Source organism: Cornus florida, unplaced genomic scaffold, assembly GCF_030987335.1.
Source record: "Cornus florida cultivar Cherokee Brave unplaced genomic scaffold, ASM3098733v1 CherokeeBrave_3.0.0_Hap2_Chr07, whole genome shotgun sequence".
Taxonomy (NCBI): Eukaryota; Viridiplantae; Streptophyta; class Magnoliopsida; order Cornales; family Cornaceae; genus Cornus; species Cornus florida.
The window spans coordinates 580,674-598,520 of record NW_026775577.1 but is presented as its reverse complement, the minus strand read 5'-3'; the positions used below and the strand labels follow the sequence as shown (position 1 = coordinate 598,520).

The following is a 17,847-nucleotide window of genomic DNA, read 5'->3' as shown; positions in this document are numbered from 1 at the left end:
AATTTTTAAAACTCAGTTTTATCCCACCAACAAAGGCAAAATTTTCATAAAGTAGATACTTAATTAATCAAATGTTTTTTTTTATTTTTTATTTTTTATTTTTCTTCTTCTTCTTTTGTAATTAGGTTTGCTTGTTTTTGAAGAGTTCATGCTTTCTTTATACGTTGACTGAACTGAAATCCCAAATGTTATCCTACAATCTTTCCACTAGCATGGGTTTTCATACTTAAAATACTCGGAATTTGTTGAAGAAAACATAATTAAACAGGATAAAAAACAAATTTCCATGCATGTCCTTTGTTACCTGCTGAATTTTTTTTTATAGAACATTAATCTGATCTTAAAACTTAAACATTGTACTGTTAATGCCTACCTGTGTATAGTAGAGATTCAATGTCCCTAAATCCAAATAATTCATGTTCTTTAAATTTACTAGGACCATGTGGAAGCAAGTGGCAGTACGTGTGGTGCCTACAGGCTTTTTGTTGGATTTCACTAGTTAGCTAACTAGCTTGTGCCAAGGTAACAAGCTTAAATCCTATCTTCATAAGTCATTTGCTTTGGAGACCTTATGATACAATCAATGAATGTAAACTGTAAAGAGGCATGCATGTGATAGTCTTTGGGTAGGGACACTTGTTATCAAATGTTTGTGAAATCTACATTCCCATTTGCATTTGCTTAGTAAAAGAATTGTTTAAGATTACTAGTATTGGTTCTACAATATTAAATTAAAAACAAGTTTTTCATACATACTATATTTGTTGTGGTTTAGTGGTTGAAATGTAATTAAATATAAAATTTGAGTTTGGTTCAATTAAATGAAAATGCTTTATAATAATTTCATGATTAATATCTTGGGTGTTAAGAATCACTAATAAAGATTTTAGTTCTCAATATAAAACAAAAGGGAAGAAGCTACTCTGTTTGGATCTTTGGACTGTGACTCAGAGATGAAGTAACAAATCTTCATGGTTATGCTATGATTTGTGCCTTAGCTTACAAGGTTGGAAGTCTTTGGTAAATGTTTTCACTAGGGAAACATAGCATTTTAGAGCATGTCAGTGATGGCCTTGGTGTCTGATAATTACCAACATTTAAATAAATTAGATAAATAATTCTTTTTAGTAGACTGATTGAATATGTTAACATTTTTAAACGATTAAAAAATTTAGTCTAAGATATTGCCATGCAATGACCAGAAATGGAAAAGATTTCTTCACCATCTGTTCATGAAATTTGAATGGTTTTAAACAACAAATTTCTAGATATGCTTACAAGTTCCCCCCGCGCCCCCCCCCCCCCCCCCCCAACCGGTGAAGAGTGCAAGCTGCTTTATACCTAAGCCCAAATTCAGTTGAAAATACAAGACACGAACAATAATGGGAAAACTGTTATATGACCTTTACGTCTAAATTGTATTTACGGGAAAAGAAAGAGAGAATGAAAGAAAGAAGTAAATTTCGATCAAAATTCTGTCCAAGACTGATGCTTTGGAAGTTATTTAGTTTCTAACGAGATGAAAAAGAGAAAATATAAAGCAGTAGGTAGTTATCTAAACACCAGTTATATAAATAATAATAAATAAATAAATTAAGTACTTATTCAGTTTTATCAAAAGGGATGCAGAAAAACCCAAAAAGATAAACATATTGTCATAAAACAAGACATAGCATTGGTAATACTAATACCTCTTCGGGCGTTGATTCTCTTCTTGAATAGCCGAATTGGGTCATAACCCTCCAAACACGCCGCATAAATAATTATCCTGACATTGAAATTCAAGCAATTTTCAACCCATCAAAGAACCAAAACAAATAGCCCGAACTTTCTATATATATACACACACAGAAAAACAAAATTGGTAAGAGGGGGACATAGAAGGTGATCTCTCTGGCGGCTCTGGGGCTGCAAAACCTGCCACTCTCGTCAATTCTGGGCAGCATTTCTCTGGGAGATGAGAGAGAGTTTGCCGATTTTTCAAGAACTTCCCCAACAGCCGTGAGAGCTGAAGAAGTGCGAAGAGGAGAGCTTAATAGAGAAATTAAGCTTTCTGAGAATTAGGATTTGAGTAGCATTCTCTATACCAGATCAGAATATGACACCTCTTTGCATTATTTGGAATCAAAGTAGAAATAGAAGTTAGAACTAAATTGAAGAGTAACACTACTTTTTGTATAAATTGAAGAGTAACACTACTTTTTTATCTAATATATTCTACACCCGTGCATATATATAAATATATTGTGGAACATACATATTAAATTGATGACTTAATATGAATGCCACAATTAAACACACTACCTTAGGGGGGGTATTCCCAAAGTTTCTCATTTTATCTGTTCGATTTTCTAATAATAGATAATAAATAATCTCCTATTGTGTACAGAATCACAACACTTACTCCAAAAACATATTATATATATATATATATATATATATATATATAATATTGTGAGTTGAGTTGAGAATTTCACTTGATAGAGCTTTGATGTCAAATAAATAAAGAAAGACAGGTTTCATAAATGAGGAGTGAAGAGGTTGAGGGAACACTGACAATATTTCTTTGTATTTTGCTCTGTTTTGAAAAGGCTACATGAGAGAGCTCTCTCTCTCTCTTTGAGGTGGATCTGATTTTTTTGGTCCAAAACTCTGTCATATATATGTATGTTTATACATGATTTTAACACACACACACTGGCCATAAGCCTAAATACCACACATTAACTAGTACATAATGGAACACATACACAAAACTAGTAGTAATCATGATGCAACTAATAAGCTCCATATGATCAAAGTAGTTTCACGGCTTATTTATCATTAAGCAGTAGTTGCCATGGACTGATATAGATATATATTCAAAGCATATAATTTTAAATTTTTAAGCTCATTACATCAACAAACTATCAAGACTTTCATTTTATTTTTGTCCAAATCTGAAAGCAACCTTACAAATCAACACATAATTTAATAACCACACACATGATCCAAAATCAAAGAGAGATACCATTTTAATGGAAATATCAAAATTTAGTTAAAACCATTAATACTGACCATGGTTATATCCATTTGAAATTTTAAATTCACATTGTCAGTTATAACCAATACACACCACAATATTGGTCGATAGCTATGAGTAGTATCAATTCACTCCGTTAGAAAATAATATCTATGTAAAATCAGCTATATCTGTATCTTCCTACAAAAAGAGTCAGACTAAATCAGCTATATCTGTATTCAAGCTATATATTCAAGGCTCTTTGATGACTGCAGACTAAATCCTCAGCAGAACGTAGGAATTTAGGAGTTAAAATTCAAAGCCACCAACACATAGGTAGTCCAATTAGTTTTTATGTATAATTAATTATTATAACTCAATTTAGATCAAGAATTATTCAAGATTGTTGCCTCTTTCTCAAATGGCATGTAGAGTATACCTCTGTGTAATATGTCTTTAGGCATCTACGCACATGATAGAATTGATGCAAAAGCTAGCAAACTCTATAAATGAGGCTTTTTTAATATATGTATTTAGCATTAATTTATCAAAAAAATGTATTTAGTATTAATTTATTATTCCAACATTCCCTTGTACTTGTCTCCCCCATTTTCAAGACTTACACATATAATATTTGTGTGTGAAAAATATTCAACACTCTGCTCTCTCTCTATTTAACTCTCAATTTTTTATTTTCAATCTATATTGTCCCATTTAACTCTCTATTCATCTCACAATCTCCCTCATCTTGTATATATGTTTGTTGTACACATAGTGATACAATTATCTAGTAATCAATGGCATTGATTTTGTGGTTGTATTTTGATTTGAAAAAGGTCTGTAGTGTGTGTTTAGGAAAAGTTTAATCTTGACACCGCCTATCCCTATTGAGGGAATTAGTAGTGTTTCGGTGTAAATAGATCTCTAAATTACATTATATAATTATGATATTTAATTGTTTTATATTTCATTTTTTTTTGAACTTCATATTTAGTTTTTTTTTTTAAACTAATGAGTCAATTTTCGAAGCAGTTGGACAAATGGATGAGAGACAAATTATATGCTATTGTCGATTTGATGGGAAAATTGACAAAAATGAGAATGGGGAAATTATATACATCGGCGGTGTCACAGACCCTTTTATGATAACAACAACAACAACATACGAATCATTTATAAATGAGTTACAACAACGTTCATCTTCAAACATGAGTGGTAAAGTCATATATTATACCACTGAATCTAACAAGAATGAACTTTTGAGGATGACGGGAGAATCTGGATTTAGAGTGATGCTTCTAGTGAGTGGTCCCATGCTAAATGTGTATATGGAAGATGCAGAGCCTGTAATTGCATCATGCACAATTCCTACTGATCATAGTGAGAGGTAAGACACATATATTTAAAGTAATACATTGATGTATGCGCTGCATAGGTTATGTGATTTTTAATATACCTTTTTATCCACTTGTAGACAATTTGTTGAAGCCACATCGCCAATTGGTCTTCTACAAAGTGTTGCGTCAACGTCTTCATTTCCTCCGATAAATGCGCATCGGGATTCTTTCCGACACATTGATGACATTCTTTGCGTGGATCAGCTTTTTGACAGCCCAAATGATTTCAAAGATGCACTCGTTTTGTTTGGTCTTCGTAATCATTTTCGGTTCAAGTACTTGGACAATAGCAGAAAATATTATAGAGTTGTGTGCGAGGTTAATAATTGTCCATGGAAATTATCAGCTGGTTGTGAAGGAAGTGGTGATATAGTGAGAATCAAGCGGTTTAATAATGTTCACACTCACACTGCTCAAGACATTTCAGATTATAAAGCCATTTTTTGGTCGAAGGAAATGGGTCGAGCTATTGTGAACAAGGTTAGGGACAATCCTAAATGCACCCCCAAGACTATTTCCACAGACATAAACGGTGAATTTTCTGCTAAAATGACTTACATGCAATCGTGGAGAGCTAAGGAGTGTGCACGTCATATCATTGAGGGAAATCCCAAGGATAGCTATATTTTAGTCCCGTGGTTGTGTGAACGAATAGCAGAATATATTCCTGGGACAATTACATCGTGGGAGTGCACGGATGATAGGAGATTTAAGCGAGTGTTTGTAGCTTATGGGTGCTCCATACGAGGTTTCATCAACTATTGCAGGCCCATGTTAGCAATCGATGCTTGCCACTTGAGTGGCAATTATAAAGGAACAATGCTTGGTGCAACGGGGTTCGATGCGAATGATGGCTTGTGGCCTTTGGCGTATGCTGTTGTTTCTTCTCAGAATGATGATGATTGGCATTGATTCTTGAGCAAGGTGAAAGAGATTCTAGATGGTCGTATTGTGACAATCTTAACCGACAGGCATCCGAGCCTAATAAGTTGTATTAGAGATATTTTTGGCTCCCAGTACCACTCATGGTGTCTTCGTCACCTAACGGCGAATTTTTCTACATCCATTCTTGGGAGACAAAGTTTAGGATTGAGGGCTTCGGGTAAAGAGCATGCGAAAAAATTACTCGATAAAATTGCATATGCTCGAACTGTAGATGAGTATAAGAATGCATTGGCTGCCATGCGGGTATTTCGAGTGGAGTTATGCGATTGGGTTTTGGCGAATTCACCTGAACATTGGTCAAATGCTATGTTTACTTCCAAGCGTTGGGATAAATTATACACCAATCAAGCAGAGTCCTTCAATGCATGGGTGAAAGAAGAGAGGGTTTTTTCAATCACAAGGTTGATGGATACACACATGCAAAGACTCAGCAAATTTTTATACCAAAAGAGTTTGGACGTTCAGAAGTGGACTATCCCGGTTGGGGATCGTATTGAGGAGAAAATAAAAAAAGAGCAAGAGTTAGCTCTTGGTTTTCAGTCGATGCGTGTTTCGCCTACTGAGTGTACAATATATGATCGAGACAGAAAACCATTCAGGGTGGTATTTGGCAGTGAAAATTCTTGTAGTTGTTTGAAGTGGACTATGAGTGGGATTCCTTGTTCGCATGCATGCTATGCCATCCATGAATTATCTTTAAATATTTATGAGATGGTTGATCCATGGTTTAGGGTTGAAACACAACAAAAACTATGTGAACATCTCATGTCTTCTGTCCCCATGCATGATATGCCGAATGCAGCTGCTGTTGCTGCTGCTGACGGTGAAGGTGCTTCCCATCTTAGGCCTCCTGCGGTAACACGTCCCCCTGGACGACCTCGTATTAAACGAATCGAATCACAATTTCAAAATGTAAGGTCGTTACACTGTTCGCGATGCGGCGAGAATGGTCATAATCGTCGAAAGTGCAAGGCTCCTATACCTGGATAGAATAGTTATATAATTGCTAATTCTAGTGGAGTTATTTTGTAAGGTGTTAAGGCCTTAAATATGGAATTATTTTGTAATTACTATTAATTCCTTGGAGCTCCCCTACTGCATTAGTATAACTATGTTGTGATAGTATTTCTAACTTATTTAGAAAACATTTCTAAGTATGATGTAACTTATTCTAAGTTGAATCTGTATTATTCGTCTGGTGGTTTATTTTGGTATTGAAATTATTTTCCTGGGTCCTCGTATGAGTCTCATGTGGAGTGTTATTTAAAAATCATAGGTGTGTGAGTTTTCTGGCAGCTGGAGGGTCGTGAAAGCAAGGAGGTTATGGGATTATGTGACAATGGACGGGCTTACATGTTACATGCTTACGGAAGGCTAGGAAAATAACATCATATTAAAGTCATTATGACTTGTTTCCTCACTATTAATTCCTTGGAGCTCCCCTACTGCATTATGACTGTTATTTCAACCACAATTTACCTCGTGAGTCTCTCTCTTCCTCACTTTCTTTGTGTCTCAAAAATTATATGAACATTGTGTTTACATTATCAACATTGTTTGACAGATGAGGCTGAATGGATAAATCAGTACAAAGGAAGAGTGTTCAGTTTAAACGACAAGCCTGTGGTGCATAAAATTTGGCTGCCGAATGAGGAATGCCCCAGATTGGCAATGTCTAGAGCCTTTGGGGACTACTTTATTAAGGATTTTGGACTTATATCCGTCCCTGAAGTGAGGTGTTGTCACATATAACCAGCAGAGACCAATTTGTTGTGTTGCGAACCGATGAGGTATGTATGGCACTTTTTGGTATTTATCACTTGTTCTTTTTTATACAATGACAAAGAAAAAGACTTGTTTGTTTCTCTATTAAATGTCCAAAAGATCACGTGAACGAATACGTTTCAAACTCACGAGCATAATTGACAATAATCACTTCAAATTATGTGATATCAGTTATTATTAATGAGTTTACAGGTTTTTGTTTTGGCTCAAATTGATTGGATTTTGAAATTAGTATGGATTTTTGAAGTTAATCTTAACATGCTGTGATCCTTGTTTTGTAAGCAGAATTTTTCCTATCTTTTCCTTCAAACCTTATTTAATCGGTAAGAAAATTTATTGATTTAAATTGATAGAAGAAAAATTGTGTGTTTAAGCTTCCAATGGACTTGGTTTCATGCAAATTGTTTGAGAATTTCTTTTTTATTGATTTTTCAAAGTGAAGTATGTATTTCTGGGAAAAATTGTTTCAAATAGATTTTTGGGCTTCCTTCTGATTTTTTGTTGTCCAAATTGTCCAATCATGTTTGATAGAATAAAAAAATAAATAAACAATAATAAAAAGGATTTTGCTATAATCTTAGTTGACTACTGTTACCCCATTTATTTATTTATTTTGTTTAGAGTCTTGCTTTTGGTTACTAGCGCCTAATAAAAAAGTTGTTTGCTCATATGTCCCTTATTTTTGAGTTTTTTCATTTAACCATCTCCACTTGTACAATATTTTGGTGTTATATTTTGTTTAATTGATTTGCATGTACTTCAAATGTAGTCTTCCCGCTAGGGGCTGGGAAGAGATAACAATGGGAGCGTCGATTGCATGGCTATCAAGTACATCAAATTTGTAAGTTATATGGTCTTTATGTTCGATAAAAATCTTTTATGATTGCACATTTGTAATGCTTTTTATACTCATACTCGGGGGGGTCACATGCCTTTAAGTGACCAATTTTATGGTGTATCATGAACTTTATTACCTTATTGCTACATCGGCCCATGTAGAGGCCATTTTTTTTTTTCTTGTTTTAAAATGTTGAAAGCATGGGAGTATGGGATCATCGTATGTGGAGGTTTTGATTGATTGTTGTGGAGGAGAAGTTGTTGATATGTTGTTTAATGAGTTAATGCAAGTTCTCACGTTCTTCGTACATGTTGATATGTGGAGGTTTTGCTAATTTTCTCTTAAACCCAACTCATTCATCAACGCTCTCTTGCTCTCTCTCTCTCTCTCTCTAGTCTTGTTCATCGTTTTGCTAGGATTTCTACTCTATTTTTATACAATTTTGATCCATATATATATATATATATATATATATATGCTGTTCCTAAAACATCAATTTTGGATTCAGGAATTGGACACAAAAATGTCGCGATTCCCTCTCTCCGATCAGAAACTTCGAAGGCAAAATTTGTGCGAAAAAGTATGTGTTTCCATCTGCTTGTGTGTGTTTATGTATGTTCGCCAACCAATTGATATTTTCGGCTTTCTGTTTCGTTGCAATGAATTAAAGAAAACGAGAAAAGTTTAAATTCTTTTAGCTTTTGTATCGAATTCCTTTTGATTTTCTTTCTTTTGTTTGTCTTCGTGAATTTGTTGGACTTTTGGATTTACTGTGAACTACGGTTTCTTCGTCTACTATTTGAATGTTTCTTTTTTTTAGACGATATCTAGTGTTGTTTGCAATATCTTTAGATTTTTGTGGTTGATGTTCCCATTAATTTCTTGGATTTTGATTTTTTTTCACGTAAGGGTTTCTTTAGCATATTTGGATGGTTTATTGTCTACGAATATGAGTTTTCAGGAATTTAGGGTTTATTTGTTCAACTTGTATAGATTCTGCACGACTAGAATTTTTGACATCATTAGATAATTTTTTGGATGGTTTGGATTTCCATGGGATTCAACATGAAGATTCAGGGAAAACACACTCAATATGTTTTTGTTTCTATTTATATAAATTTGGATTTACGTAGTTCTTTCTTTATTCAGAGAAATAGACCCAATAAAGTTTAAATAATCAATAGGTCCCATAATCTCTTGAGAGAGGTGCAATGAGATTGTGATCAAAGACACATCAAATAGAAGAAGTGAATTCAAATATATTTGATAATGAAGCAATAGGTATAGCCATTTTTGGGCTTTCCTTTCACAATTCCTCATTGGGGGGATCCACAACACTTCTCCCTTTTCCCCTTATAACTTCCTCCCACTAATTCGAATTAGGTCTAGCCGTCCTCCTTCATTCTCCATTTTTGTGTATGCTTAGTAGTGGGCTTAGAAGAGCAAGATTGGGTTGAATGACCAAAAGATTCACAATCTAACATCTGTGACTTCTCATATAGCTTCCTCTCTATATATACCAGTCTCGAACCTTGACCAGTGGGTTTATAATTCAAACCATAAGCCAACAGGCTATAAGGTGAACCGGTAAGCATTTTCATTTCTCCAGTTGTTAGGTTTCTAAGTGAGGAAAATAGATAATAATGTAACATTATCATATGTCCTATTGTCTTGGATTACAAAGAATTTTTACTCGAAAGGAACCAAAATAGTTGTAGAAGACAGTAACGATAGTTTCAGGTTTTGTTTTTGTGTTCCATATAAAGAAAATATTACATTTCAAAATATACTCTCTTTATTTATTTAATTTTTTTTTTAATATCTTTGCCTGCCTTCTTTTGTCATCGCAATAGGCTTCACACTAATCTTGCTCCTGGGTTTTAAACTCTATGGCTGATTTTTTCCTGTCATTTTGCCTTTTTATATATATATATATATAGGTTTTATTGGAAATTCACACTAATCTTGTTCTTTTGGGATGGCAGCTGGATAGGTTTATTCCCAACCGATCTGCAATGGATTTTGATTTTGCACATTACATGCTCAACGGTGGGATGGTAAGAAAGGAAAGCCCAACACCATGCTCTCCAGCCAAAGAAGCTTACAGGAAGAGGATCCTTGCATTTTGTGTGGAAAAAGAAATTGGGCTTCTGTCAGTTTCTCTAACTGCATTTTGTGTGGAAAAAGAAAAACTTAAAGAAAAACATGGGTTTAAATGCAACACAACATGCATTTTTATATCCCATTTAAGTTCTGATAAAGTTGGTAGTTTCTTTTACGTTTTTTTTAGTTTGGAAGAGAACAAAGTCCAGTTTAGTGGTGAAGTGCAAGGTTGAATGAGGCATGTATCATTGAAGATTTTATTATACTGATATAATGCATAAAGTGAACTACTATGAAGGATTATGGCTTGTATAGTTGGCCTATATTTTAGAAAACAAATATTAGAACTAAGAGTATTATATTCTTTATTTGGAGTGAAATGAAATGTATTTATTGCAAATTATCACATTTCTCATGATCTAGGCATTAGATTTGATTTTTTTGGTGCCACCTCTCCATCCTGTACTCTATTTTTCATGGTTTTTCTGAACAGCTGAGGACTTTGCAAGACGGGCATAGTTCAAGGGTTGGTTCTCTTGATTGGAACAATCACACACTGTATTAGAAAACTGTATTAGAAAATTAAAAGAAACCAAAAACTGGAGCTGGTATGGATGATGGCTTTAGGATACTGCTGAAGAAAATACTAAAAAAAAATAAAATAAAATAACTGTGTTGGTGTAGGAGTGATCCCAAAGTAGGGTTATTAAAGAAATTAAAGACTCAAAAGGTGATGTTTAACTGGTTAATCTTGAAATATAGTTGCAGTTTCTTTGTCCAGTTCTTTTATGATCCTGTTTTCTTACCCCTTGCTGAAAATATCCTATACTGGATCTTGGTTCCCTTTACTATTTACTCTATTACTACTTACATATCTTGTTCACTGATAATCAAGTTAAATTATACTTGTACTTGAGAATCCAATATAATTAATTGGTCTTTCTGGGTGTATACCAAAATTTACATGAAAATACAAAACCTTTGGAATTAAATTAGGCGGGTCACGGGGATTTAGACCTCCATTACCCAAATTAATTGTATGGGAAAGCAGTATTGTTTATCAGGAGTAGGCGGAATTAAGTTGCCTACTGCCCAAATTAGCACTAGGCTCTCTTATCTTGGTTTTGTTTATTTATGTATGTTATTTTGTTCGTACGTTTTGGTAGTAGTTTCTTCGCTACTTTTTGTTTGTCAATGATGATGATATCTATTTGATTCATAAATGACATTATAATAGTTTTGTTAAAATAAAGACATTAGATTAGTAAATTGTAATTACAAATAGGGATGTCAATAGTCTGCCTCATGACAACAATGGCACTATTTATAACTTTTTCAAACACTGAGGCTTTTTCTTGATGATATGACCATACCTCTTTATCTGCCATGGTGTAAGGCTGTTTTACATTATTTGGCTTTTTGTTCAATCACATGGCTAGACACAGAATGGGACTCTTACTGAATAAATCAGCTCTTGTAGATAAACAAAAGCAACCCACTTTCATATCTTATCATCACATGGCTAAAGTTAAAAATAGTGGTGGTAGGTGCATGAACTATTATGCAAAACACCCCACTTCCTGCCAAAGAGAGAGAGAGAGAGGTGTAAGTCCCTTTTGTCAAATCATCACATGGGTAAAACTCATTCACATGTCTGTGAATTGGGCTTTGTAAATAGACATATGGCATATGCACAATGCCATAACATTAGCACTAGTAAATCTCAAGGACTGAGTTTTTTTGAGCAATAACGGGGAGGTGGAATTCATACAAAATACTGCATAAAATTAATAAAAAATACATACATTTCATATACATACTGCATAAAATTTAACTCAACTACTAAGTTTTTTTTAGCAATAACGGGGAGGTGGAATTACAAAGTCATCATCCCCTGTATCTGAATAATCTGACAACTCTGAAGCAACTTATAAGTCTGGATCATTAGTAATGGCTTGAATAACTTCAATTGGATCCTTATGCATCTTCTTTGCAATGGAAATGCTCTCATTCCTGCAACATCTGACATATAGATTTTTTAATAGCTTTGATCAAATATGAGAAAAAATAAAGATACTACATAATCAAAGTGCACTTAGAAATCTATTTAAAAAATAAATTAACATTATAATAGTTTTGTTAAAATAAAAACTTTAGATTAGTAAATTGTAATTACAAATACGGATGTCAATACTCTGCCTCATGACAACAATGCCACTATTTATAACTTTTTCAGACACTAAGGCTTTTTCTTGATGATGTGACCATTCATCTTTATCTGCCATGGTGTAAGGCCACTTCAAATTATTTGGCTTTTTTTTCAATCACATGGCTAGTCACAGAATATGACTCTCACTGAAAAAATCAGCTCTTGTAGATACACAAAACCAATCCACTTTCTCATCTTATCATCACATAGGTAAAGTTAAAAATAGTGGTGTTAGGTGTATAACACGACAACTATTATGAAGACACCCCTATCATGCCAAAGAGAGAGATGTGTAAGTCCCTTTTGCCAAATCATGATATGGGTAAAATTCATTCACATGTCTGTGAATTGGGCTCTATAAATAGACATATAGCATATGCACAAAACCATAACATTAGCACTAGTAAATCTCAGTTGTTGATCTATGGATCGAAAGTATATAGAACGAAAGTACTCGTTAAGAGATGCATGGATTGAAAGTAGTTGTTTTACATTCTCAATCGTTCTCAAAACTATTCCATTTATAATTCCTCACATCGATGGTTCATTTTTTTTTGTAAAACTAACCTGGCATGTAATCGTCATCACCTCCATCGAGATTTGGTGTGTATTTATTTTTCAATGTGTTCAAGTGTGTATTTATTTTTCCCTCAATAAACGTTTCAAAAGTGTTTTTACAAATGTACCCTGTATTTATTTTGCTATTATTTGGCTTCTATTCATTATAGCATTATAAGCTATTCCATTTTTAACTCCTCATATTTGAAACTATTCCATTTTTAACTCCTCACGACATTTCGTGAGGCCATGAGACCCCTCCGACGTATAGGATTTTGCTGCTTGCCATTGTCTTCAACCATCAAATGTTCTTCCTTCATATATAAGAAAATACTAGGAAATCTCCTCAGTATATATAATAAGATACTAGGAAATTTTCGAACTCTAGTGAATTGTCTTCCATAAATTCATGCTAACCCTTGTAAAAATATTTTGTGTTATTAACCTCTCTCACTTCAACCTGCTATGATTTGCTTGCATAACTCCTAATTATAGACTTGGAAGGTAAAACTCTATCAAATTGCTTCAGGAACGCTGGTGGAAGTTGTAGTCGTTGAGAGCTCCGTTCCGGGAGAAAAACTTTGAAGAACTATGGACACAAATCAGGTAAGGAGAACTTTTTGCAAAGTACTATTTCATAATGGAACTGGCTTAAAAGCAGCTTCTTTACCTATTACGGAGAGAATAATTGTTTTTAGGATATCTTATAGAAAAAAAAAAAAAAAAAAAATTAGCTTATGTGTAATGTTTTAAGTGATGTTGGACTATATTTTGTATTACTCATTCCCTCAAGTTAGATAGATTGGAATAAAGTTCGTACTCTTTATGGCACTAATGGATTTATTTATCGATGTAATGTGCAACCTAATTAGCGGTGTGGGTTATAATACCATTTTCAATTGCAAAAATAAATCTCTTTTGCAAAGGTACCACTTTTTTTCCAAAGGTACCATATTATTGAACTAAAGGTACCACCTTTTGGAATCAAGGTACCACGTTTTCTCTAAACACTTATTCATGGCGCTAATGGAGCTATTTATGGATGTAATGTGCAACTTAATTAGAAATGCGGGGTGTAATACCATTTTCAATTGCAAAAATAAATCTCTTTTGCAAAGGTACCACTTTTTTTCCAAAGGTACCATGTTATTGAACTAAAGGTACCACCTTTTGGCATCAAGGTACCACGTTTTCTCTAAACACTTATTCATGGCGCTAATGGAGCTATTTATGGATGTAATGTGCAACTTAATTAGAAATGCGGGGTGTAATACCATTTTCAATTGCAAAAATAAATCTCTTTTGCAAAGGTACCACTTTTTTTCCAAAGGTACCATGTTATTGAACTAAAGGTACCACTTTTTGGCGTCAAGGTACCACGTTTTCTCTAAACACTTATTAATGGCACTAATGGAGCTATTTGTGGATGTAATGTGCAAGAAAATTAGCGGTGTGGGGCGCAATACCATTTTAAATTGCAAAAATAAATCTCTTTTGCAAAGGTACCACTTTTTTTCCAAAGGTACCATGTTATTGAACTAAAGGTACCACCTTTTGGCATCAAGGTACCACGTTTTCTCTAAACACTTATTCATGGCGCTAATGGAGCTATTTATGGATGTAATGTGCAACTTAATTAGAAATGCGGGGTGTAATACCATTTTCAATTGCAAAAATAAATCTCTTTTGCAAAGGTACCACTTTTTTTCCAAAGGTACCATGTTATTGAACTAAAGGTACCACTTTTTGGCGTCAAGGTACCACGTTTTCTCTAAACACTTATTCATGGCGCTAATGGAGCTATTTGTGGATGTAATGTGCAAGAAAATTAGCGGTGTGGGGTGCAATACCATTTTCAATTGCAAAAATAAATCTGTTTTGCAAAGGTACCACTTTTTTTCCAAAGGTACCATGTTATTGAACTAAAGGTTCCACCTTTTGGCATCAAGGTACCACGTTTTCTCTAAACACTTATTCATGTCGCTAATGGAGCTATTTATGGATGTAATGTGCAACTTAATTAGAAATGCGGGGTGTAATACCATTTTCAATTGCAAAAATAAATCTCTTTTGCAGAGGTACCACTTTTTTTCCAAAGGTACCATGTTATTGAACTAAAGGTACCACTTTTTGGCGTCAAGGTACCACGTTTTCTCTAAACACTTATTCATGGCGCTAATGGAGCTATTTGTGGATGTAATGTGCAAGAAAATTAGCGGTGTGGGGTGCAATACCATTTTCAATTGCAAAAATAAATCTCTTTTGCAAAGGTACCACTTTTTTTCCAAAGGTACCATGTTATTGAACTAAAGGTACCACCTTTTGGCATCAAGGTACCACGTTTTCTCTAAACACTTATTCATGGCGCTAATGGAGCTATTTATGGATGTAATGTGCAACTTAATTAGAAATGCGGGGTGTAATACCATTTTCAATTGCAAAAACAAATCTCTTTTGCAAAGGTACCACTTTTTTTCCAAAGGTACTATGTTATTGAACTAAAGGTACCACTTTTTGGCATCAAGGTACCACGTTTTCTCTAAACACTTATTCATGGCGCTAATGGAGCTATTTATGGATGTAATGTGCAACTTAATTAGAAATGCGGGGTGTAATACCATTTTCAATTGCAAAAATAAATCTCTTTTGCAAAGGTTCCACTTTTTTTCCAAAGGTACCATGTTATTGAACTAAAGGTACCACCTTTTGGCATCAAGGTACCACGTTTTCTCTAAACACTTATTCATGGCGCTAATGGAGCTATTTATGGATGTAATGTGTAACTTAATTAGAAATGCGGGGTGTAATACCATTTTCAATTGCAAAAATAAATCTCTTTTGCAAAGGTACCACTTTTTTTCCAAAGGTACCATGTTATTGAACTAAAGGTACCACTTTTTGGCATCAAGGTACCACGTTTTCTCTAAACACTTATTCATGGCGCTAATGGAGCTATTTGTTGATGTAATGTGCAAGAAAATTAGCGGTGTGAGGCGCAATACCATTTTCAATTGCAAAAATAAATCTCTTTTGCAAAGGTACCACTTTTTTTCCAAAGGTACCATGTTATTGAACTAAAGGTACCACCTTTTGGCATCAAGGTACCACGTTTTCTCTAAACACTTATTCATGGCGCTAATGGAGCTATTTATGGATGTAATGTGCAACTTAATTAGAAATGCGGGGTGTAATACCATTTTCAATTGCAAAAATAAATCTCTTTTGCAGAGGTACCACTTTTTTTCCAAAGGTACCATGTTATTGAACTAAAGGTACCACTTTTTGGCGTCAAGGTACCACGTTTTCTCTAAACACTTATTCATGGCGCTAATGGAGCTATTTGTGGATGTAATGTGCAAGAAAATTAGCGGTGTGGGGTGCAATACCATTTTCAATTGCAAAAATAAATCTCTTTTGCAAAGGTACCACTTTTTTTCCAAAGGTACCATGTTATTGAACTAAAGGTACCACCTTTTGGCATCAAGGTACCACGTTTTCTCTAAACATGGAGCTATTTATGGATGTAATGTGCAACTTAATTAGAAATGCGGGGTGTAATACCATTTTCAATTGCAAAAATAAATCTCTTTTGCAAAGGTACCACTTTTTTTCCAAAGGTACCATGTTATTGAACTAAAGGTACCACTTTTTGGCATCAAGGTACCACGTTTTCTCTAAACACTTATTCATGGTGCTAATGGAGCTATTTGTGGATGTAATGTGCAAGAAAATTAGCGGTGTGGGGTGCAATACCATTTTCAATTGCAAAAATAAATCTCTTTTGCAAAGGTACCACTTTTTTTCCAAAGGTACCATGTTATTGAACTAAAGGTACCACCTTTTGGCATCAAGGTACCACGTTTTCTCTAAACACTTATTCATGGCGCTAATGGAGCTATTTATGGATGTAATGTGCAACTTAATTAGAAATGTGGGGTGTAATACCATTTTCAATTGCAAAAATAAATCTCTTTTGCAAAGGTACCACTTTTTTTCCAAAGGTACCATGTTATTGAACTAAAGGTACCACTTTTTGGCGTCAAGGTACCACGTTTTCTCTAAACACTTATTCATGGCGCTAATGGAGCTATTTGTGGATGTAATGTGCAAGAAAATTAGCGGTGTGGGGTGCAATACCATTTTCAATTGCAAAATTAAATCTCTTTTGCAAAGGTACCACTTTTTTTCCAAAGGTACCATGTTATTGAACTAAAGGTACCACCTTTTGGCATCAAGGTACCACGTTTTCTCTAAACACTTATTCATGGCGCTAATGGAGCTATTTATGGATGTAATGTGCAACTTAATTAGAAATGCGGGGTGTAATACCATTTTCAATTGCAAAAATAAATCTCTTTTGCAAAGGTACCACTTTTTTTCCAAAAGTACCATGTTATTGAACTAAAGGTACCACTTTTTGGCATCAAGGTACCACGTTTTCTCTAAACACTTATTCATGGCGCTAATGGAGCTATTTGTGGATGTAATGTGCAACTTAATTAGAAATGCGGGGTGTAATACTATTTTAAATTGCAAAAATAAATCTCTTTTGCAAATGTACCACTTTTTTTCCAAAGGTACCATGTTATTGAACTAAAGGTACCACTTTTTGGCGTCAAGGTACCACGTTTTCTCTAAACACTTATTCATGGCGCTAATGGAGCTATTTGGGGATGTAATGTGCAAGAAAATTAGCGGTGTGGGGTGCAATACCATTTTCAATTGCAAAAATAAATCTCTTTTGCAAAGGTACCATTTTTTTTCCAAAGGTACCATGTTATTGAACTAAAGGTACCACTTTTTGGCGTCAAGGTACCACGTTTTCTCTAAACACTTATTCATGGCGCTAATGGAGCTATTTGTGGATGTAATGTGCAAGAAAATTAGCGGTGTGGGGTGCAATACCATTTTCAATTGCAAAAATAAATCTCTTTTGCAAAGGTACCACTTTTTTTCCAAAGGTACCATGTTATTGAACTAAAGGTACCACTTTTTGGCGTCAAGGTACCAC

At 34.3% G+C, this 17,847-nt stretch overlaps 1 long non-coding RNA gene across 1 annotated transcript; it reads left to right on the top strand.

Annotated features, from left to right (window-relative positions):
* The first annotated feature begins 400 nt into the window (after nt 1-400).
* Nucleotides 401-7,125, top strand: LOC132267386 (uncharacterized). Its single transcript, XR_009469005.1, has 3 exons — nt 401-522; nt 6,620-6,825; nt 6,908-7,125. It is a non-coding gene; the product is annotated as an uncharacterized LOC132267386 (long non-coding RNA).
* The last annotated feature ends 10,722 nt before the right edge of the window (nt 7,126-17,847 follow it).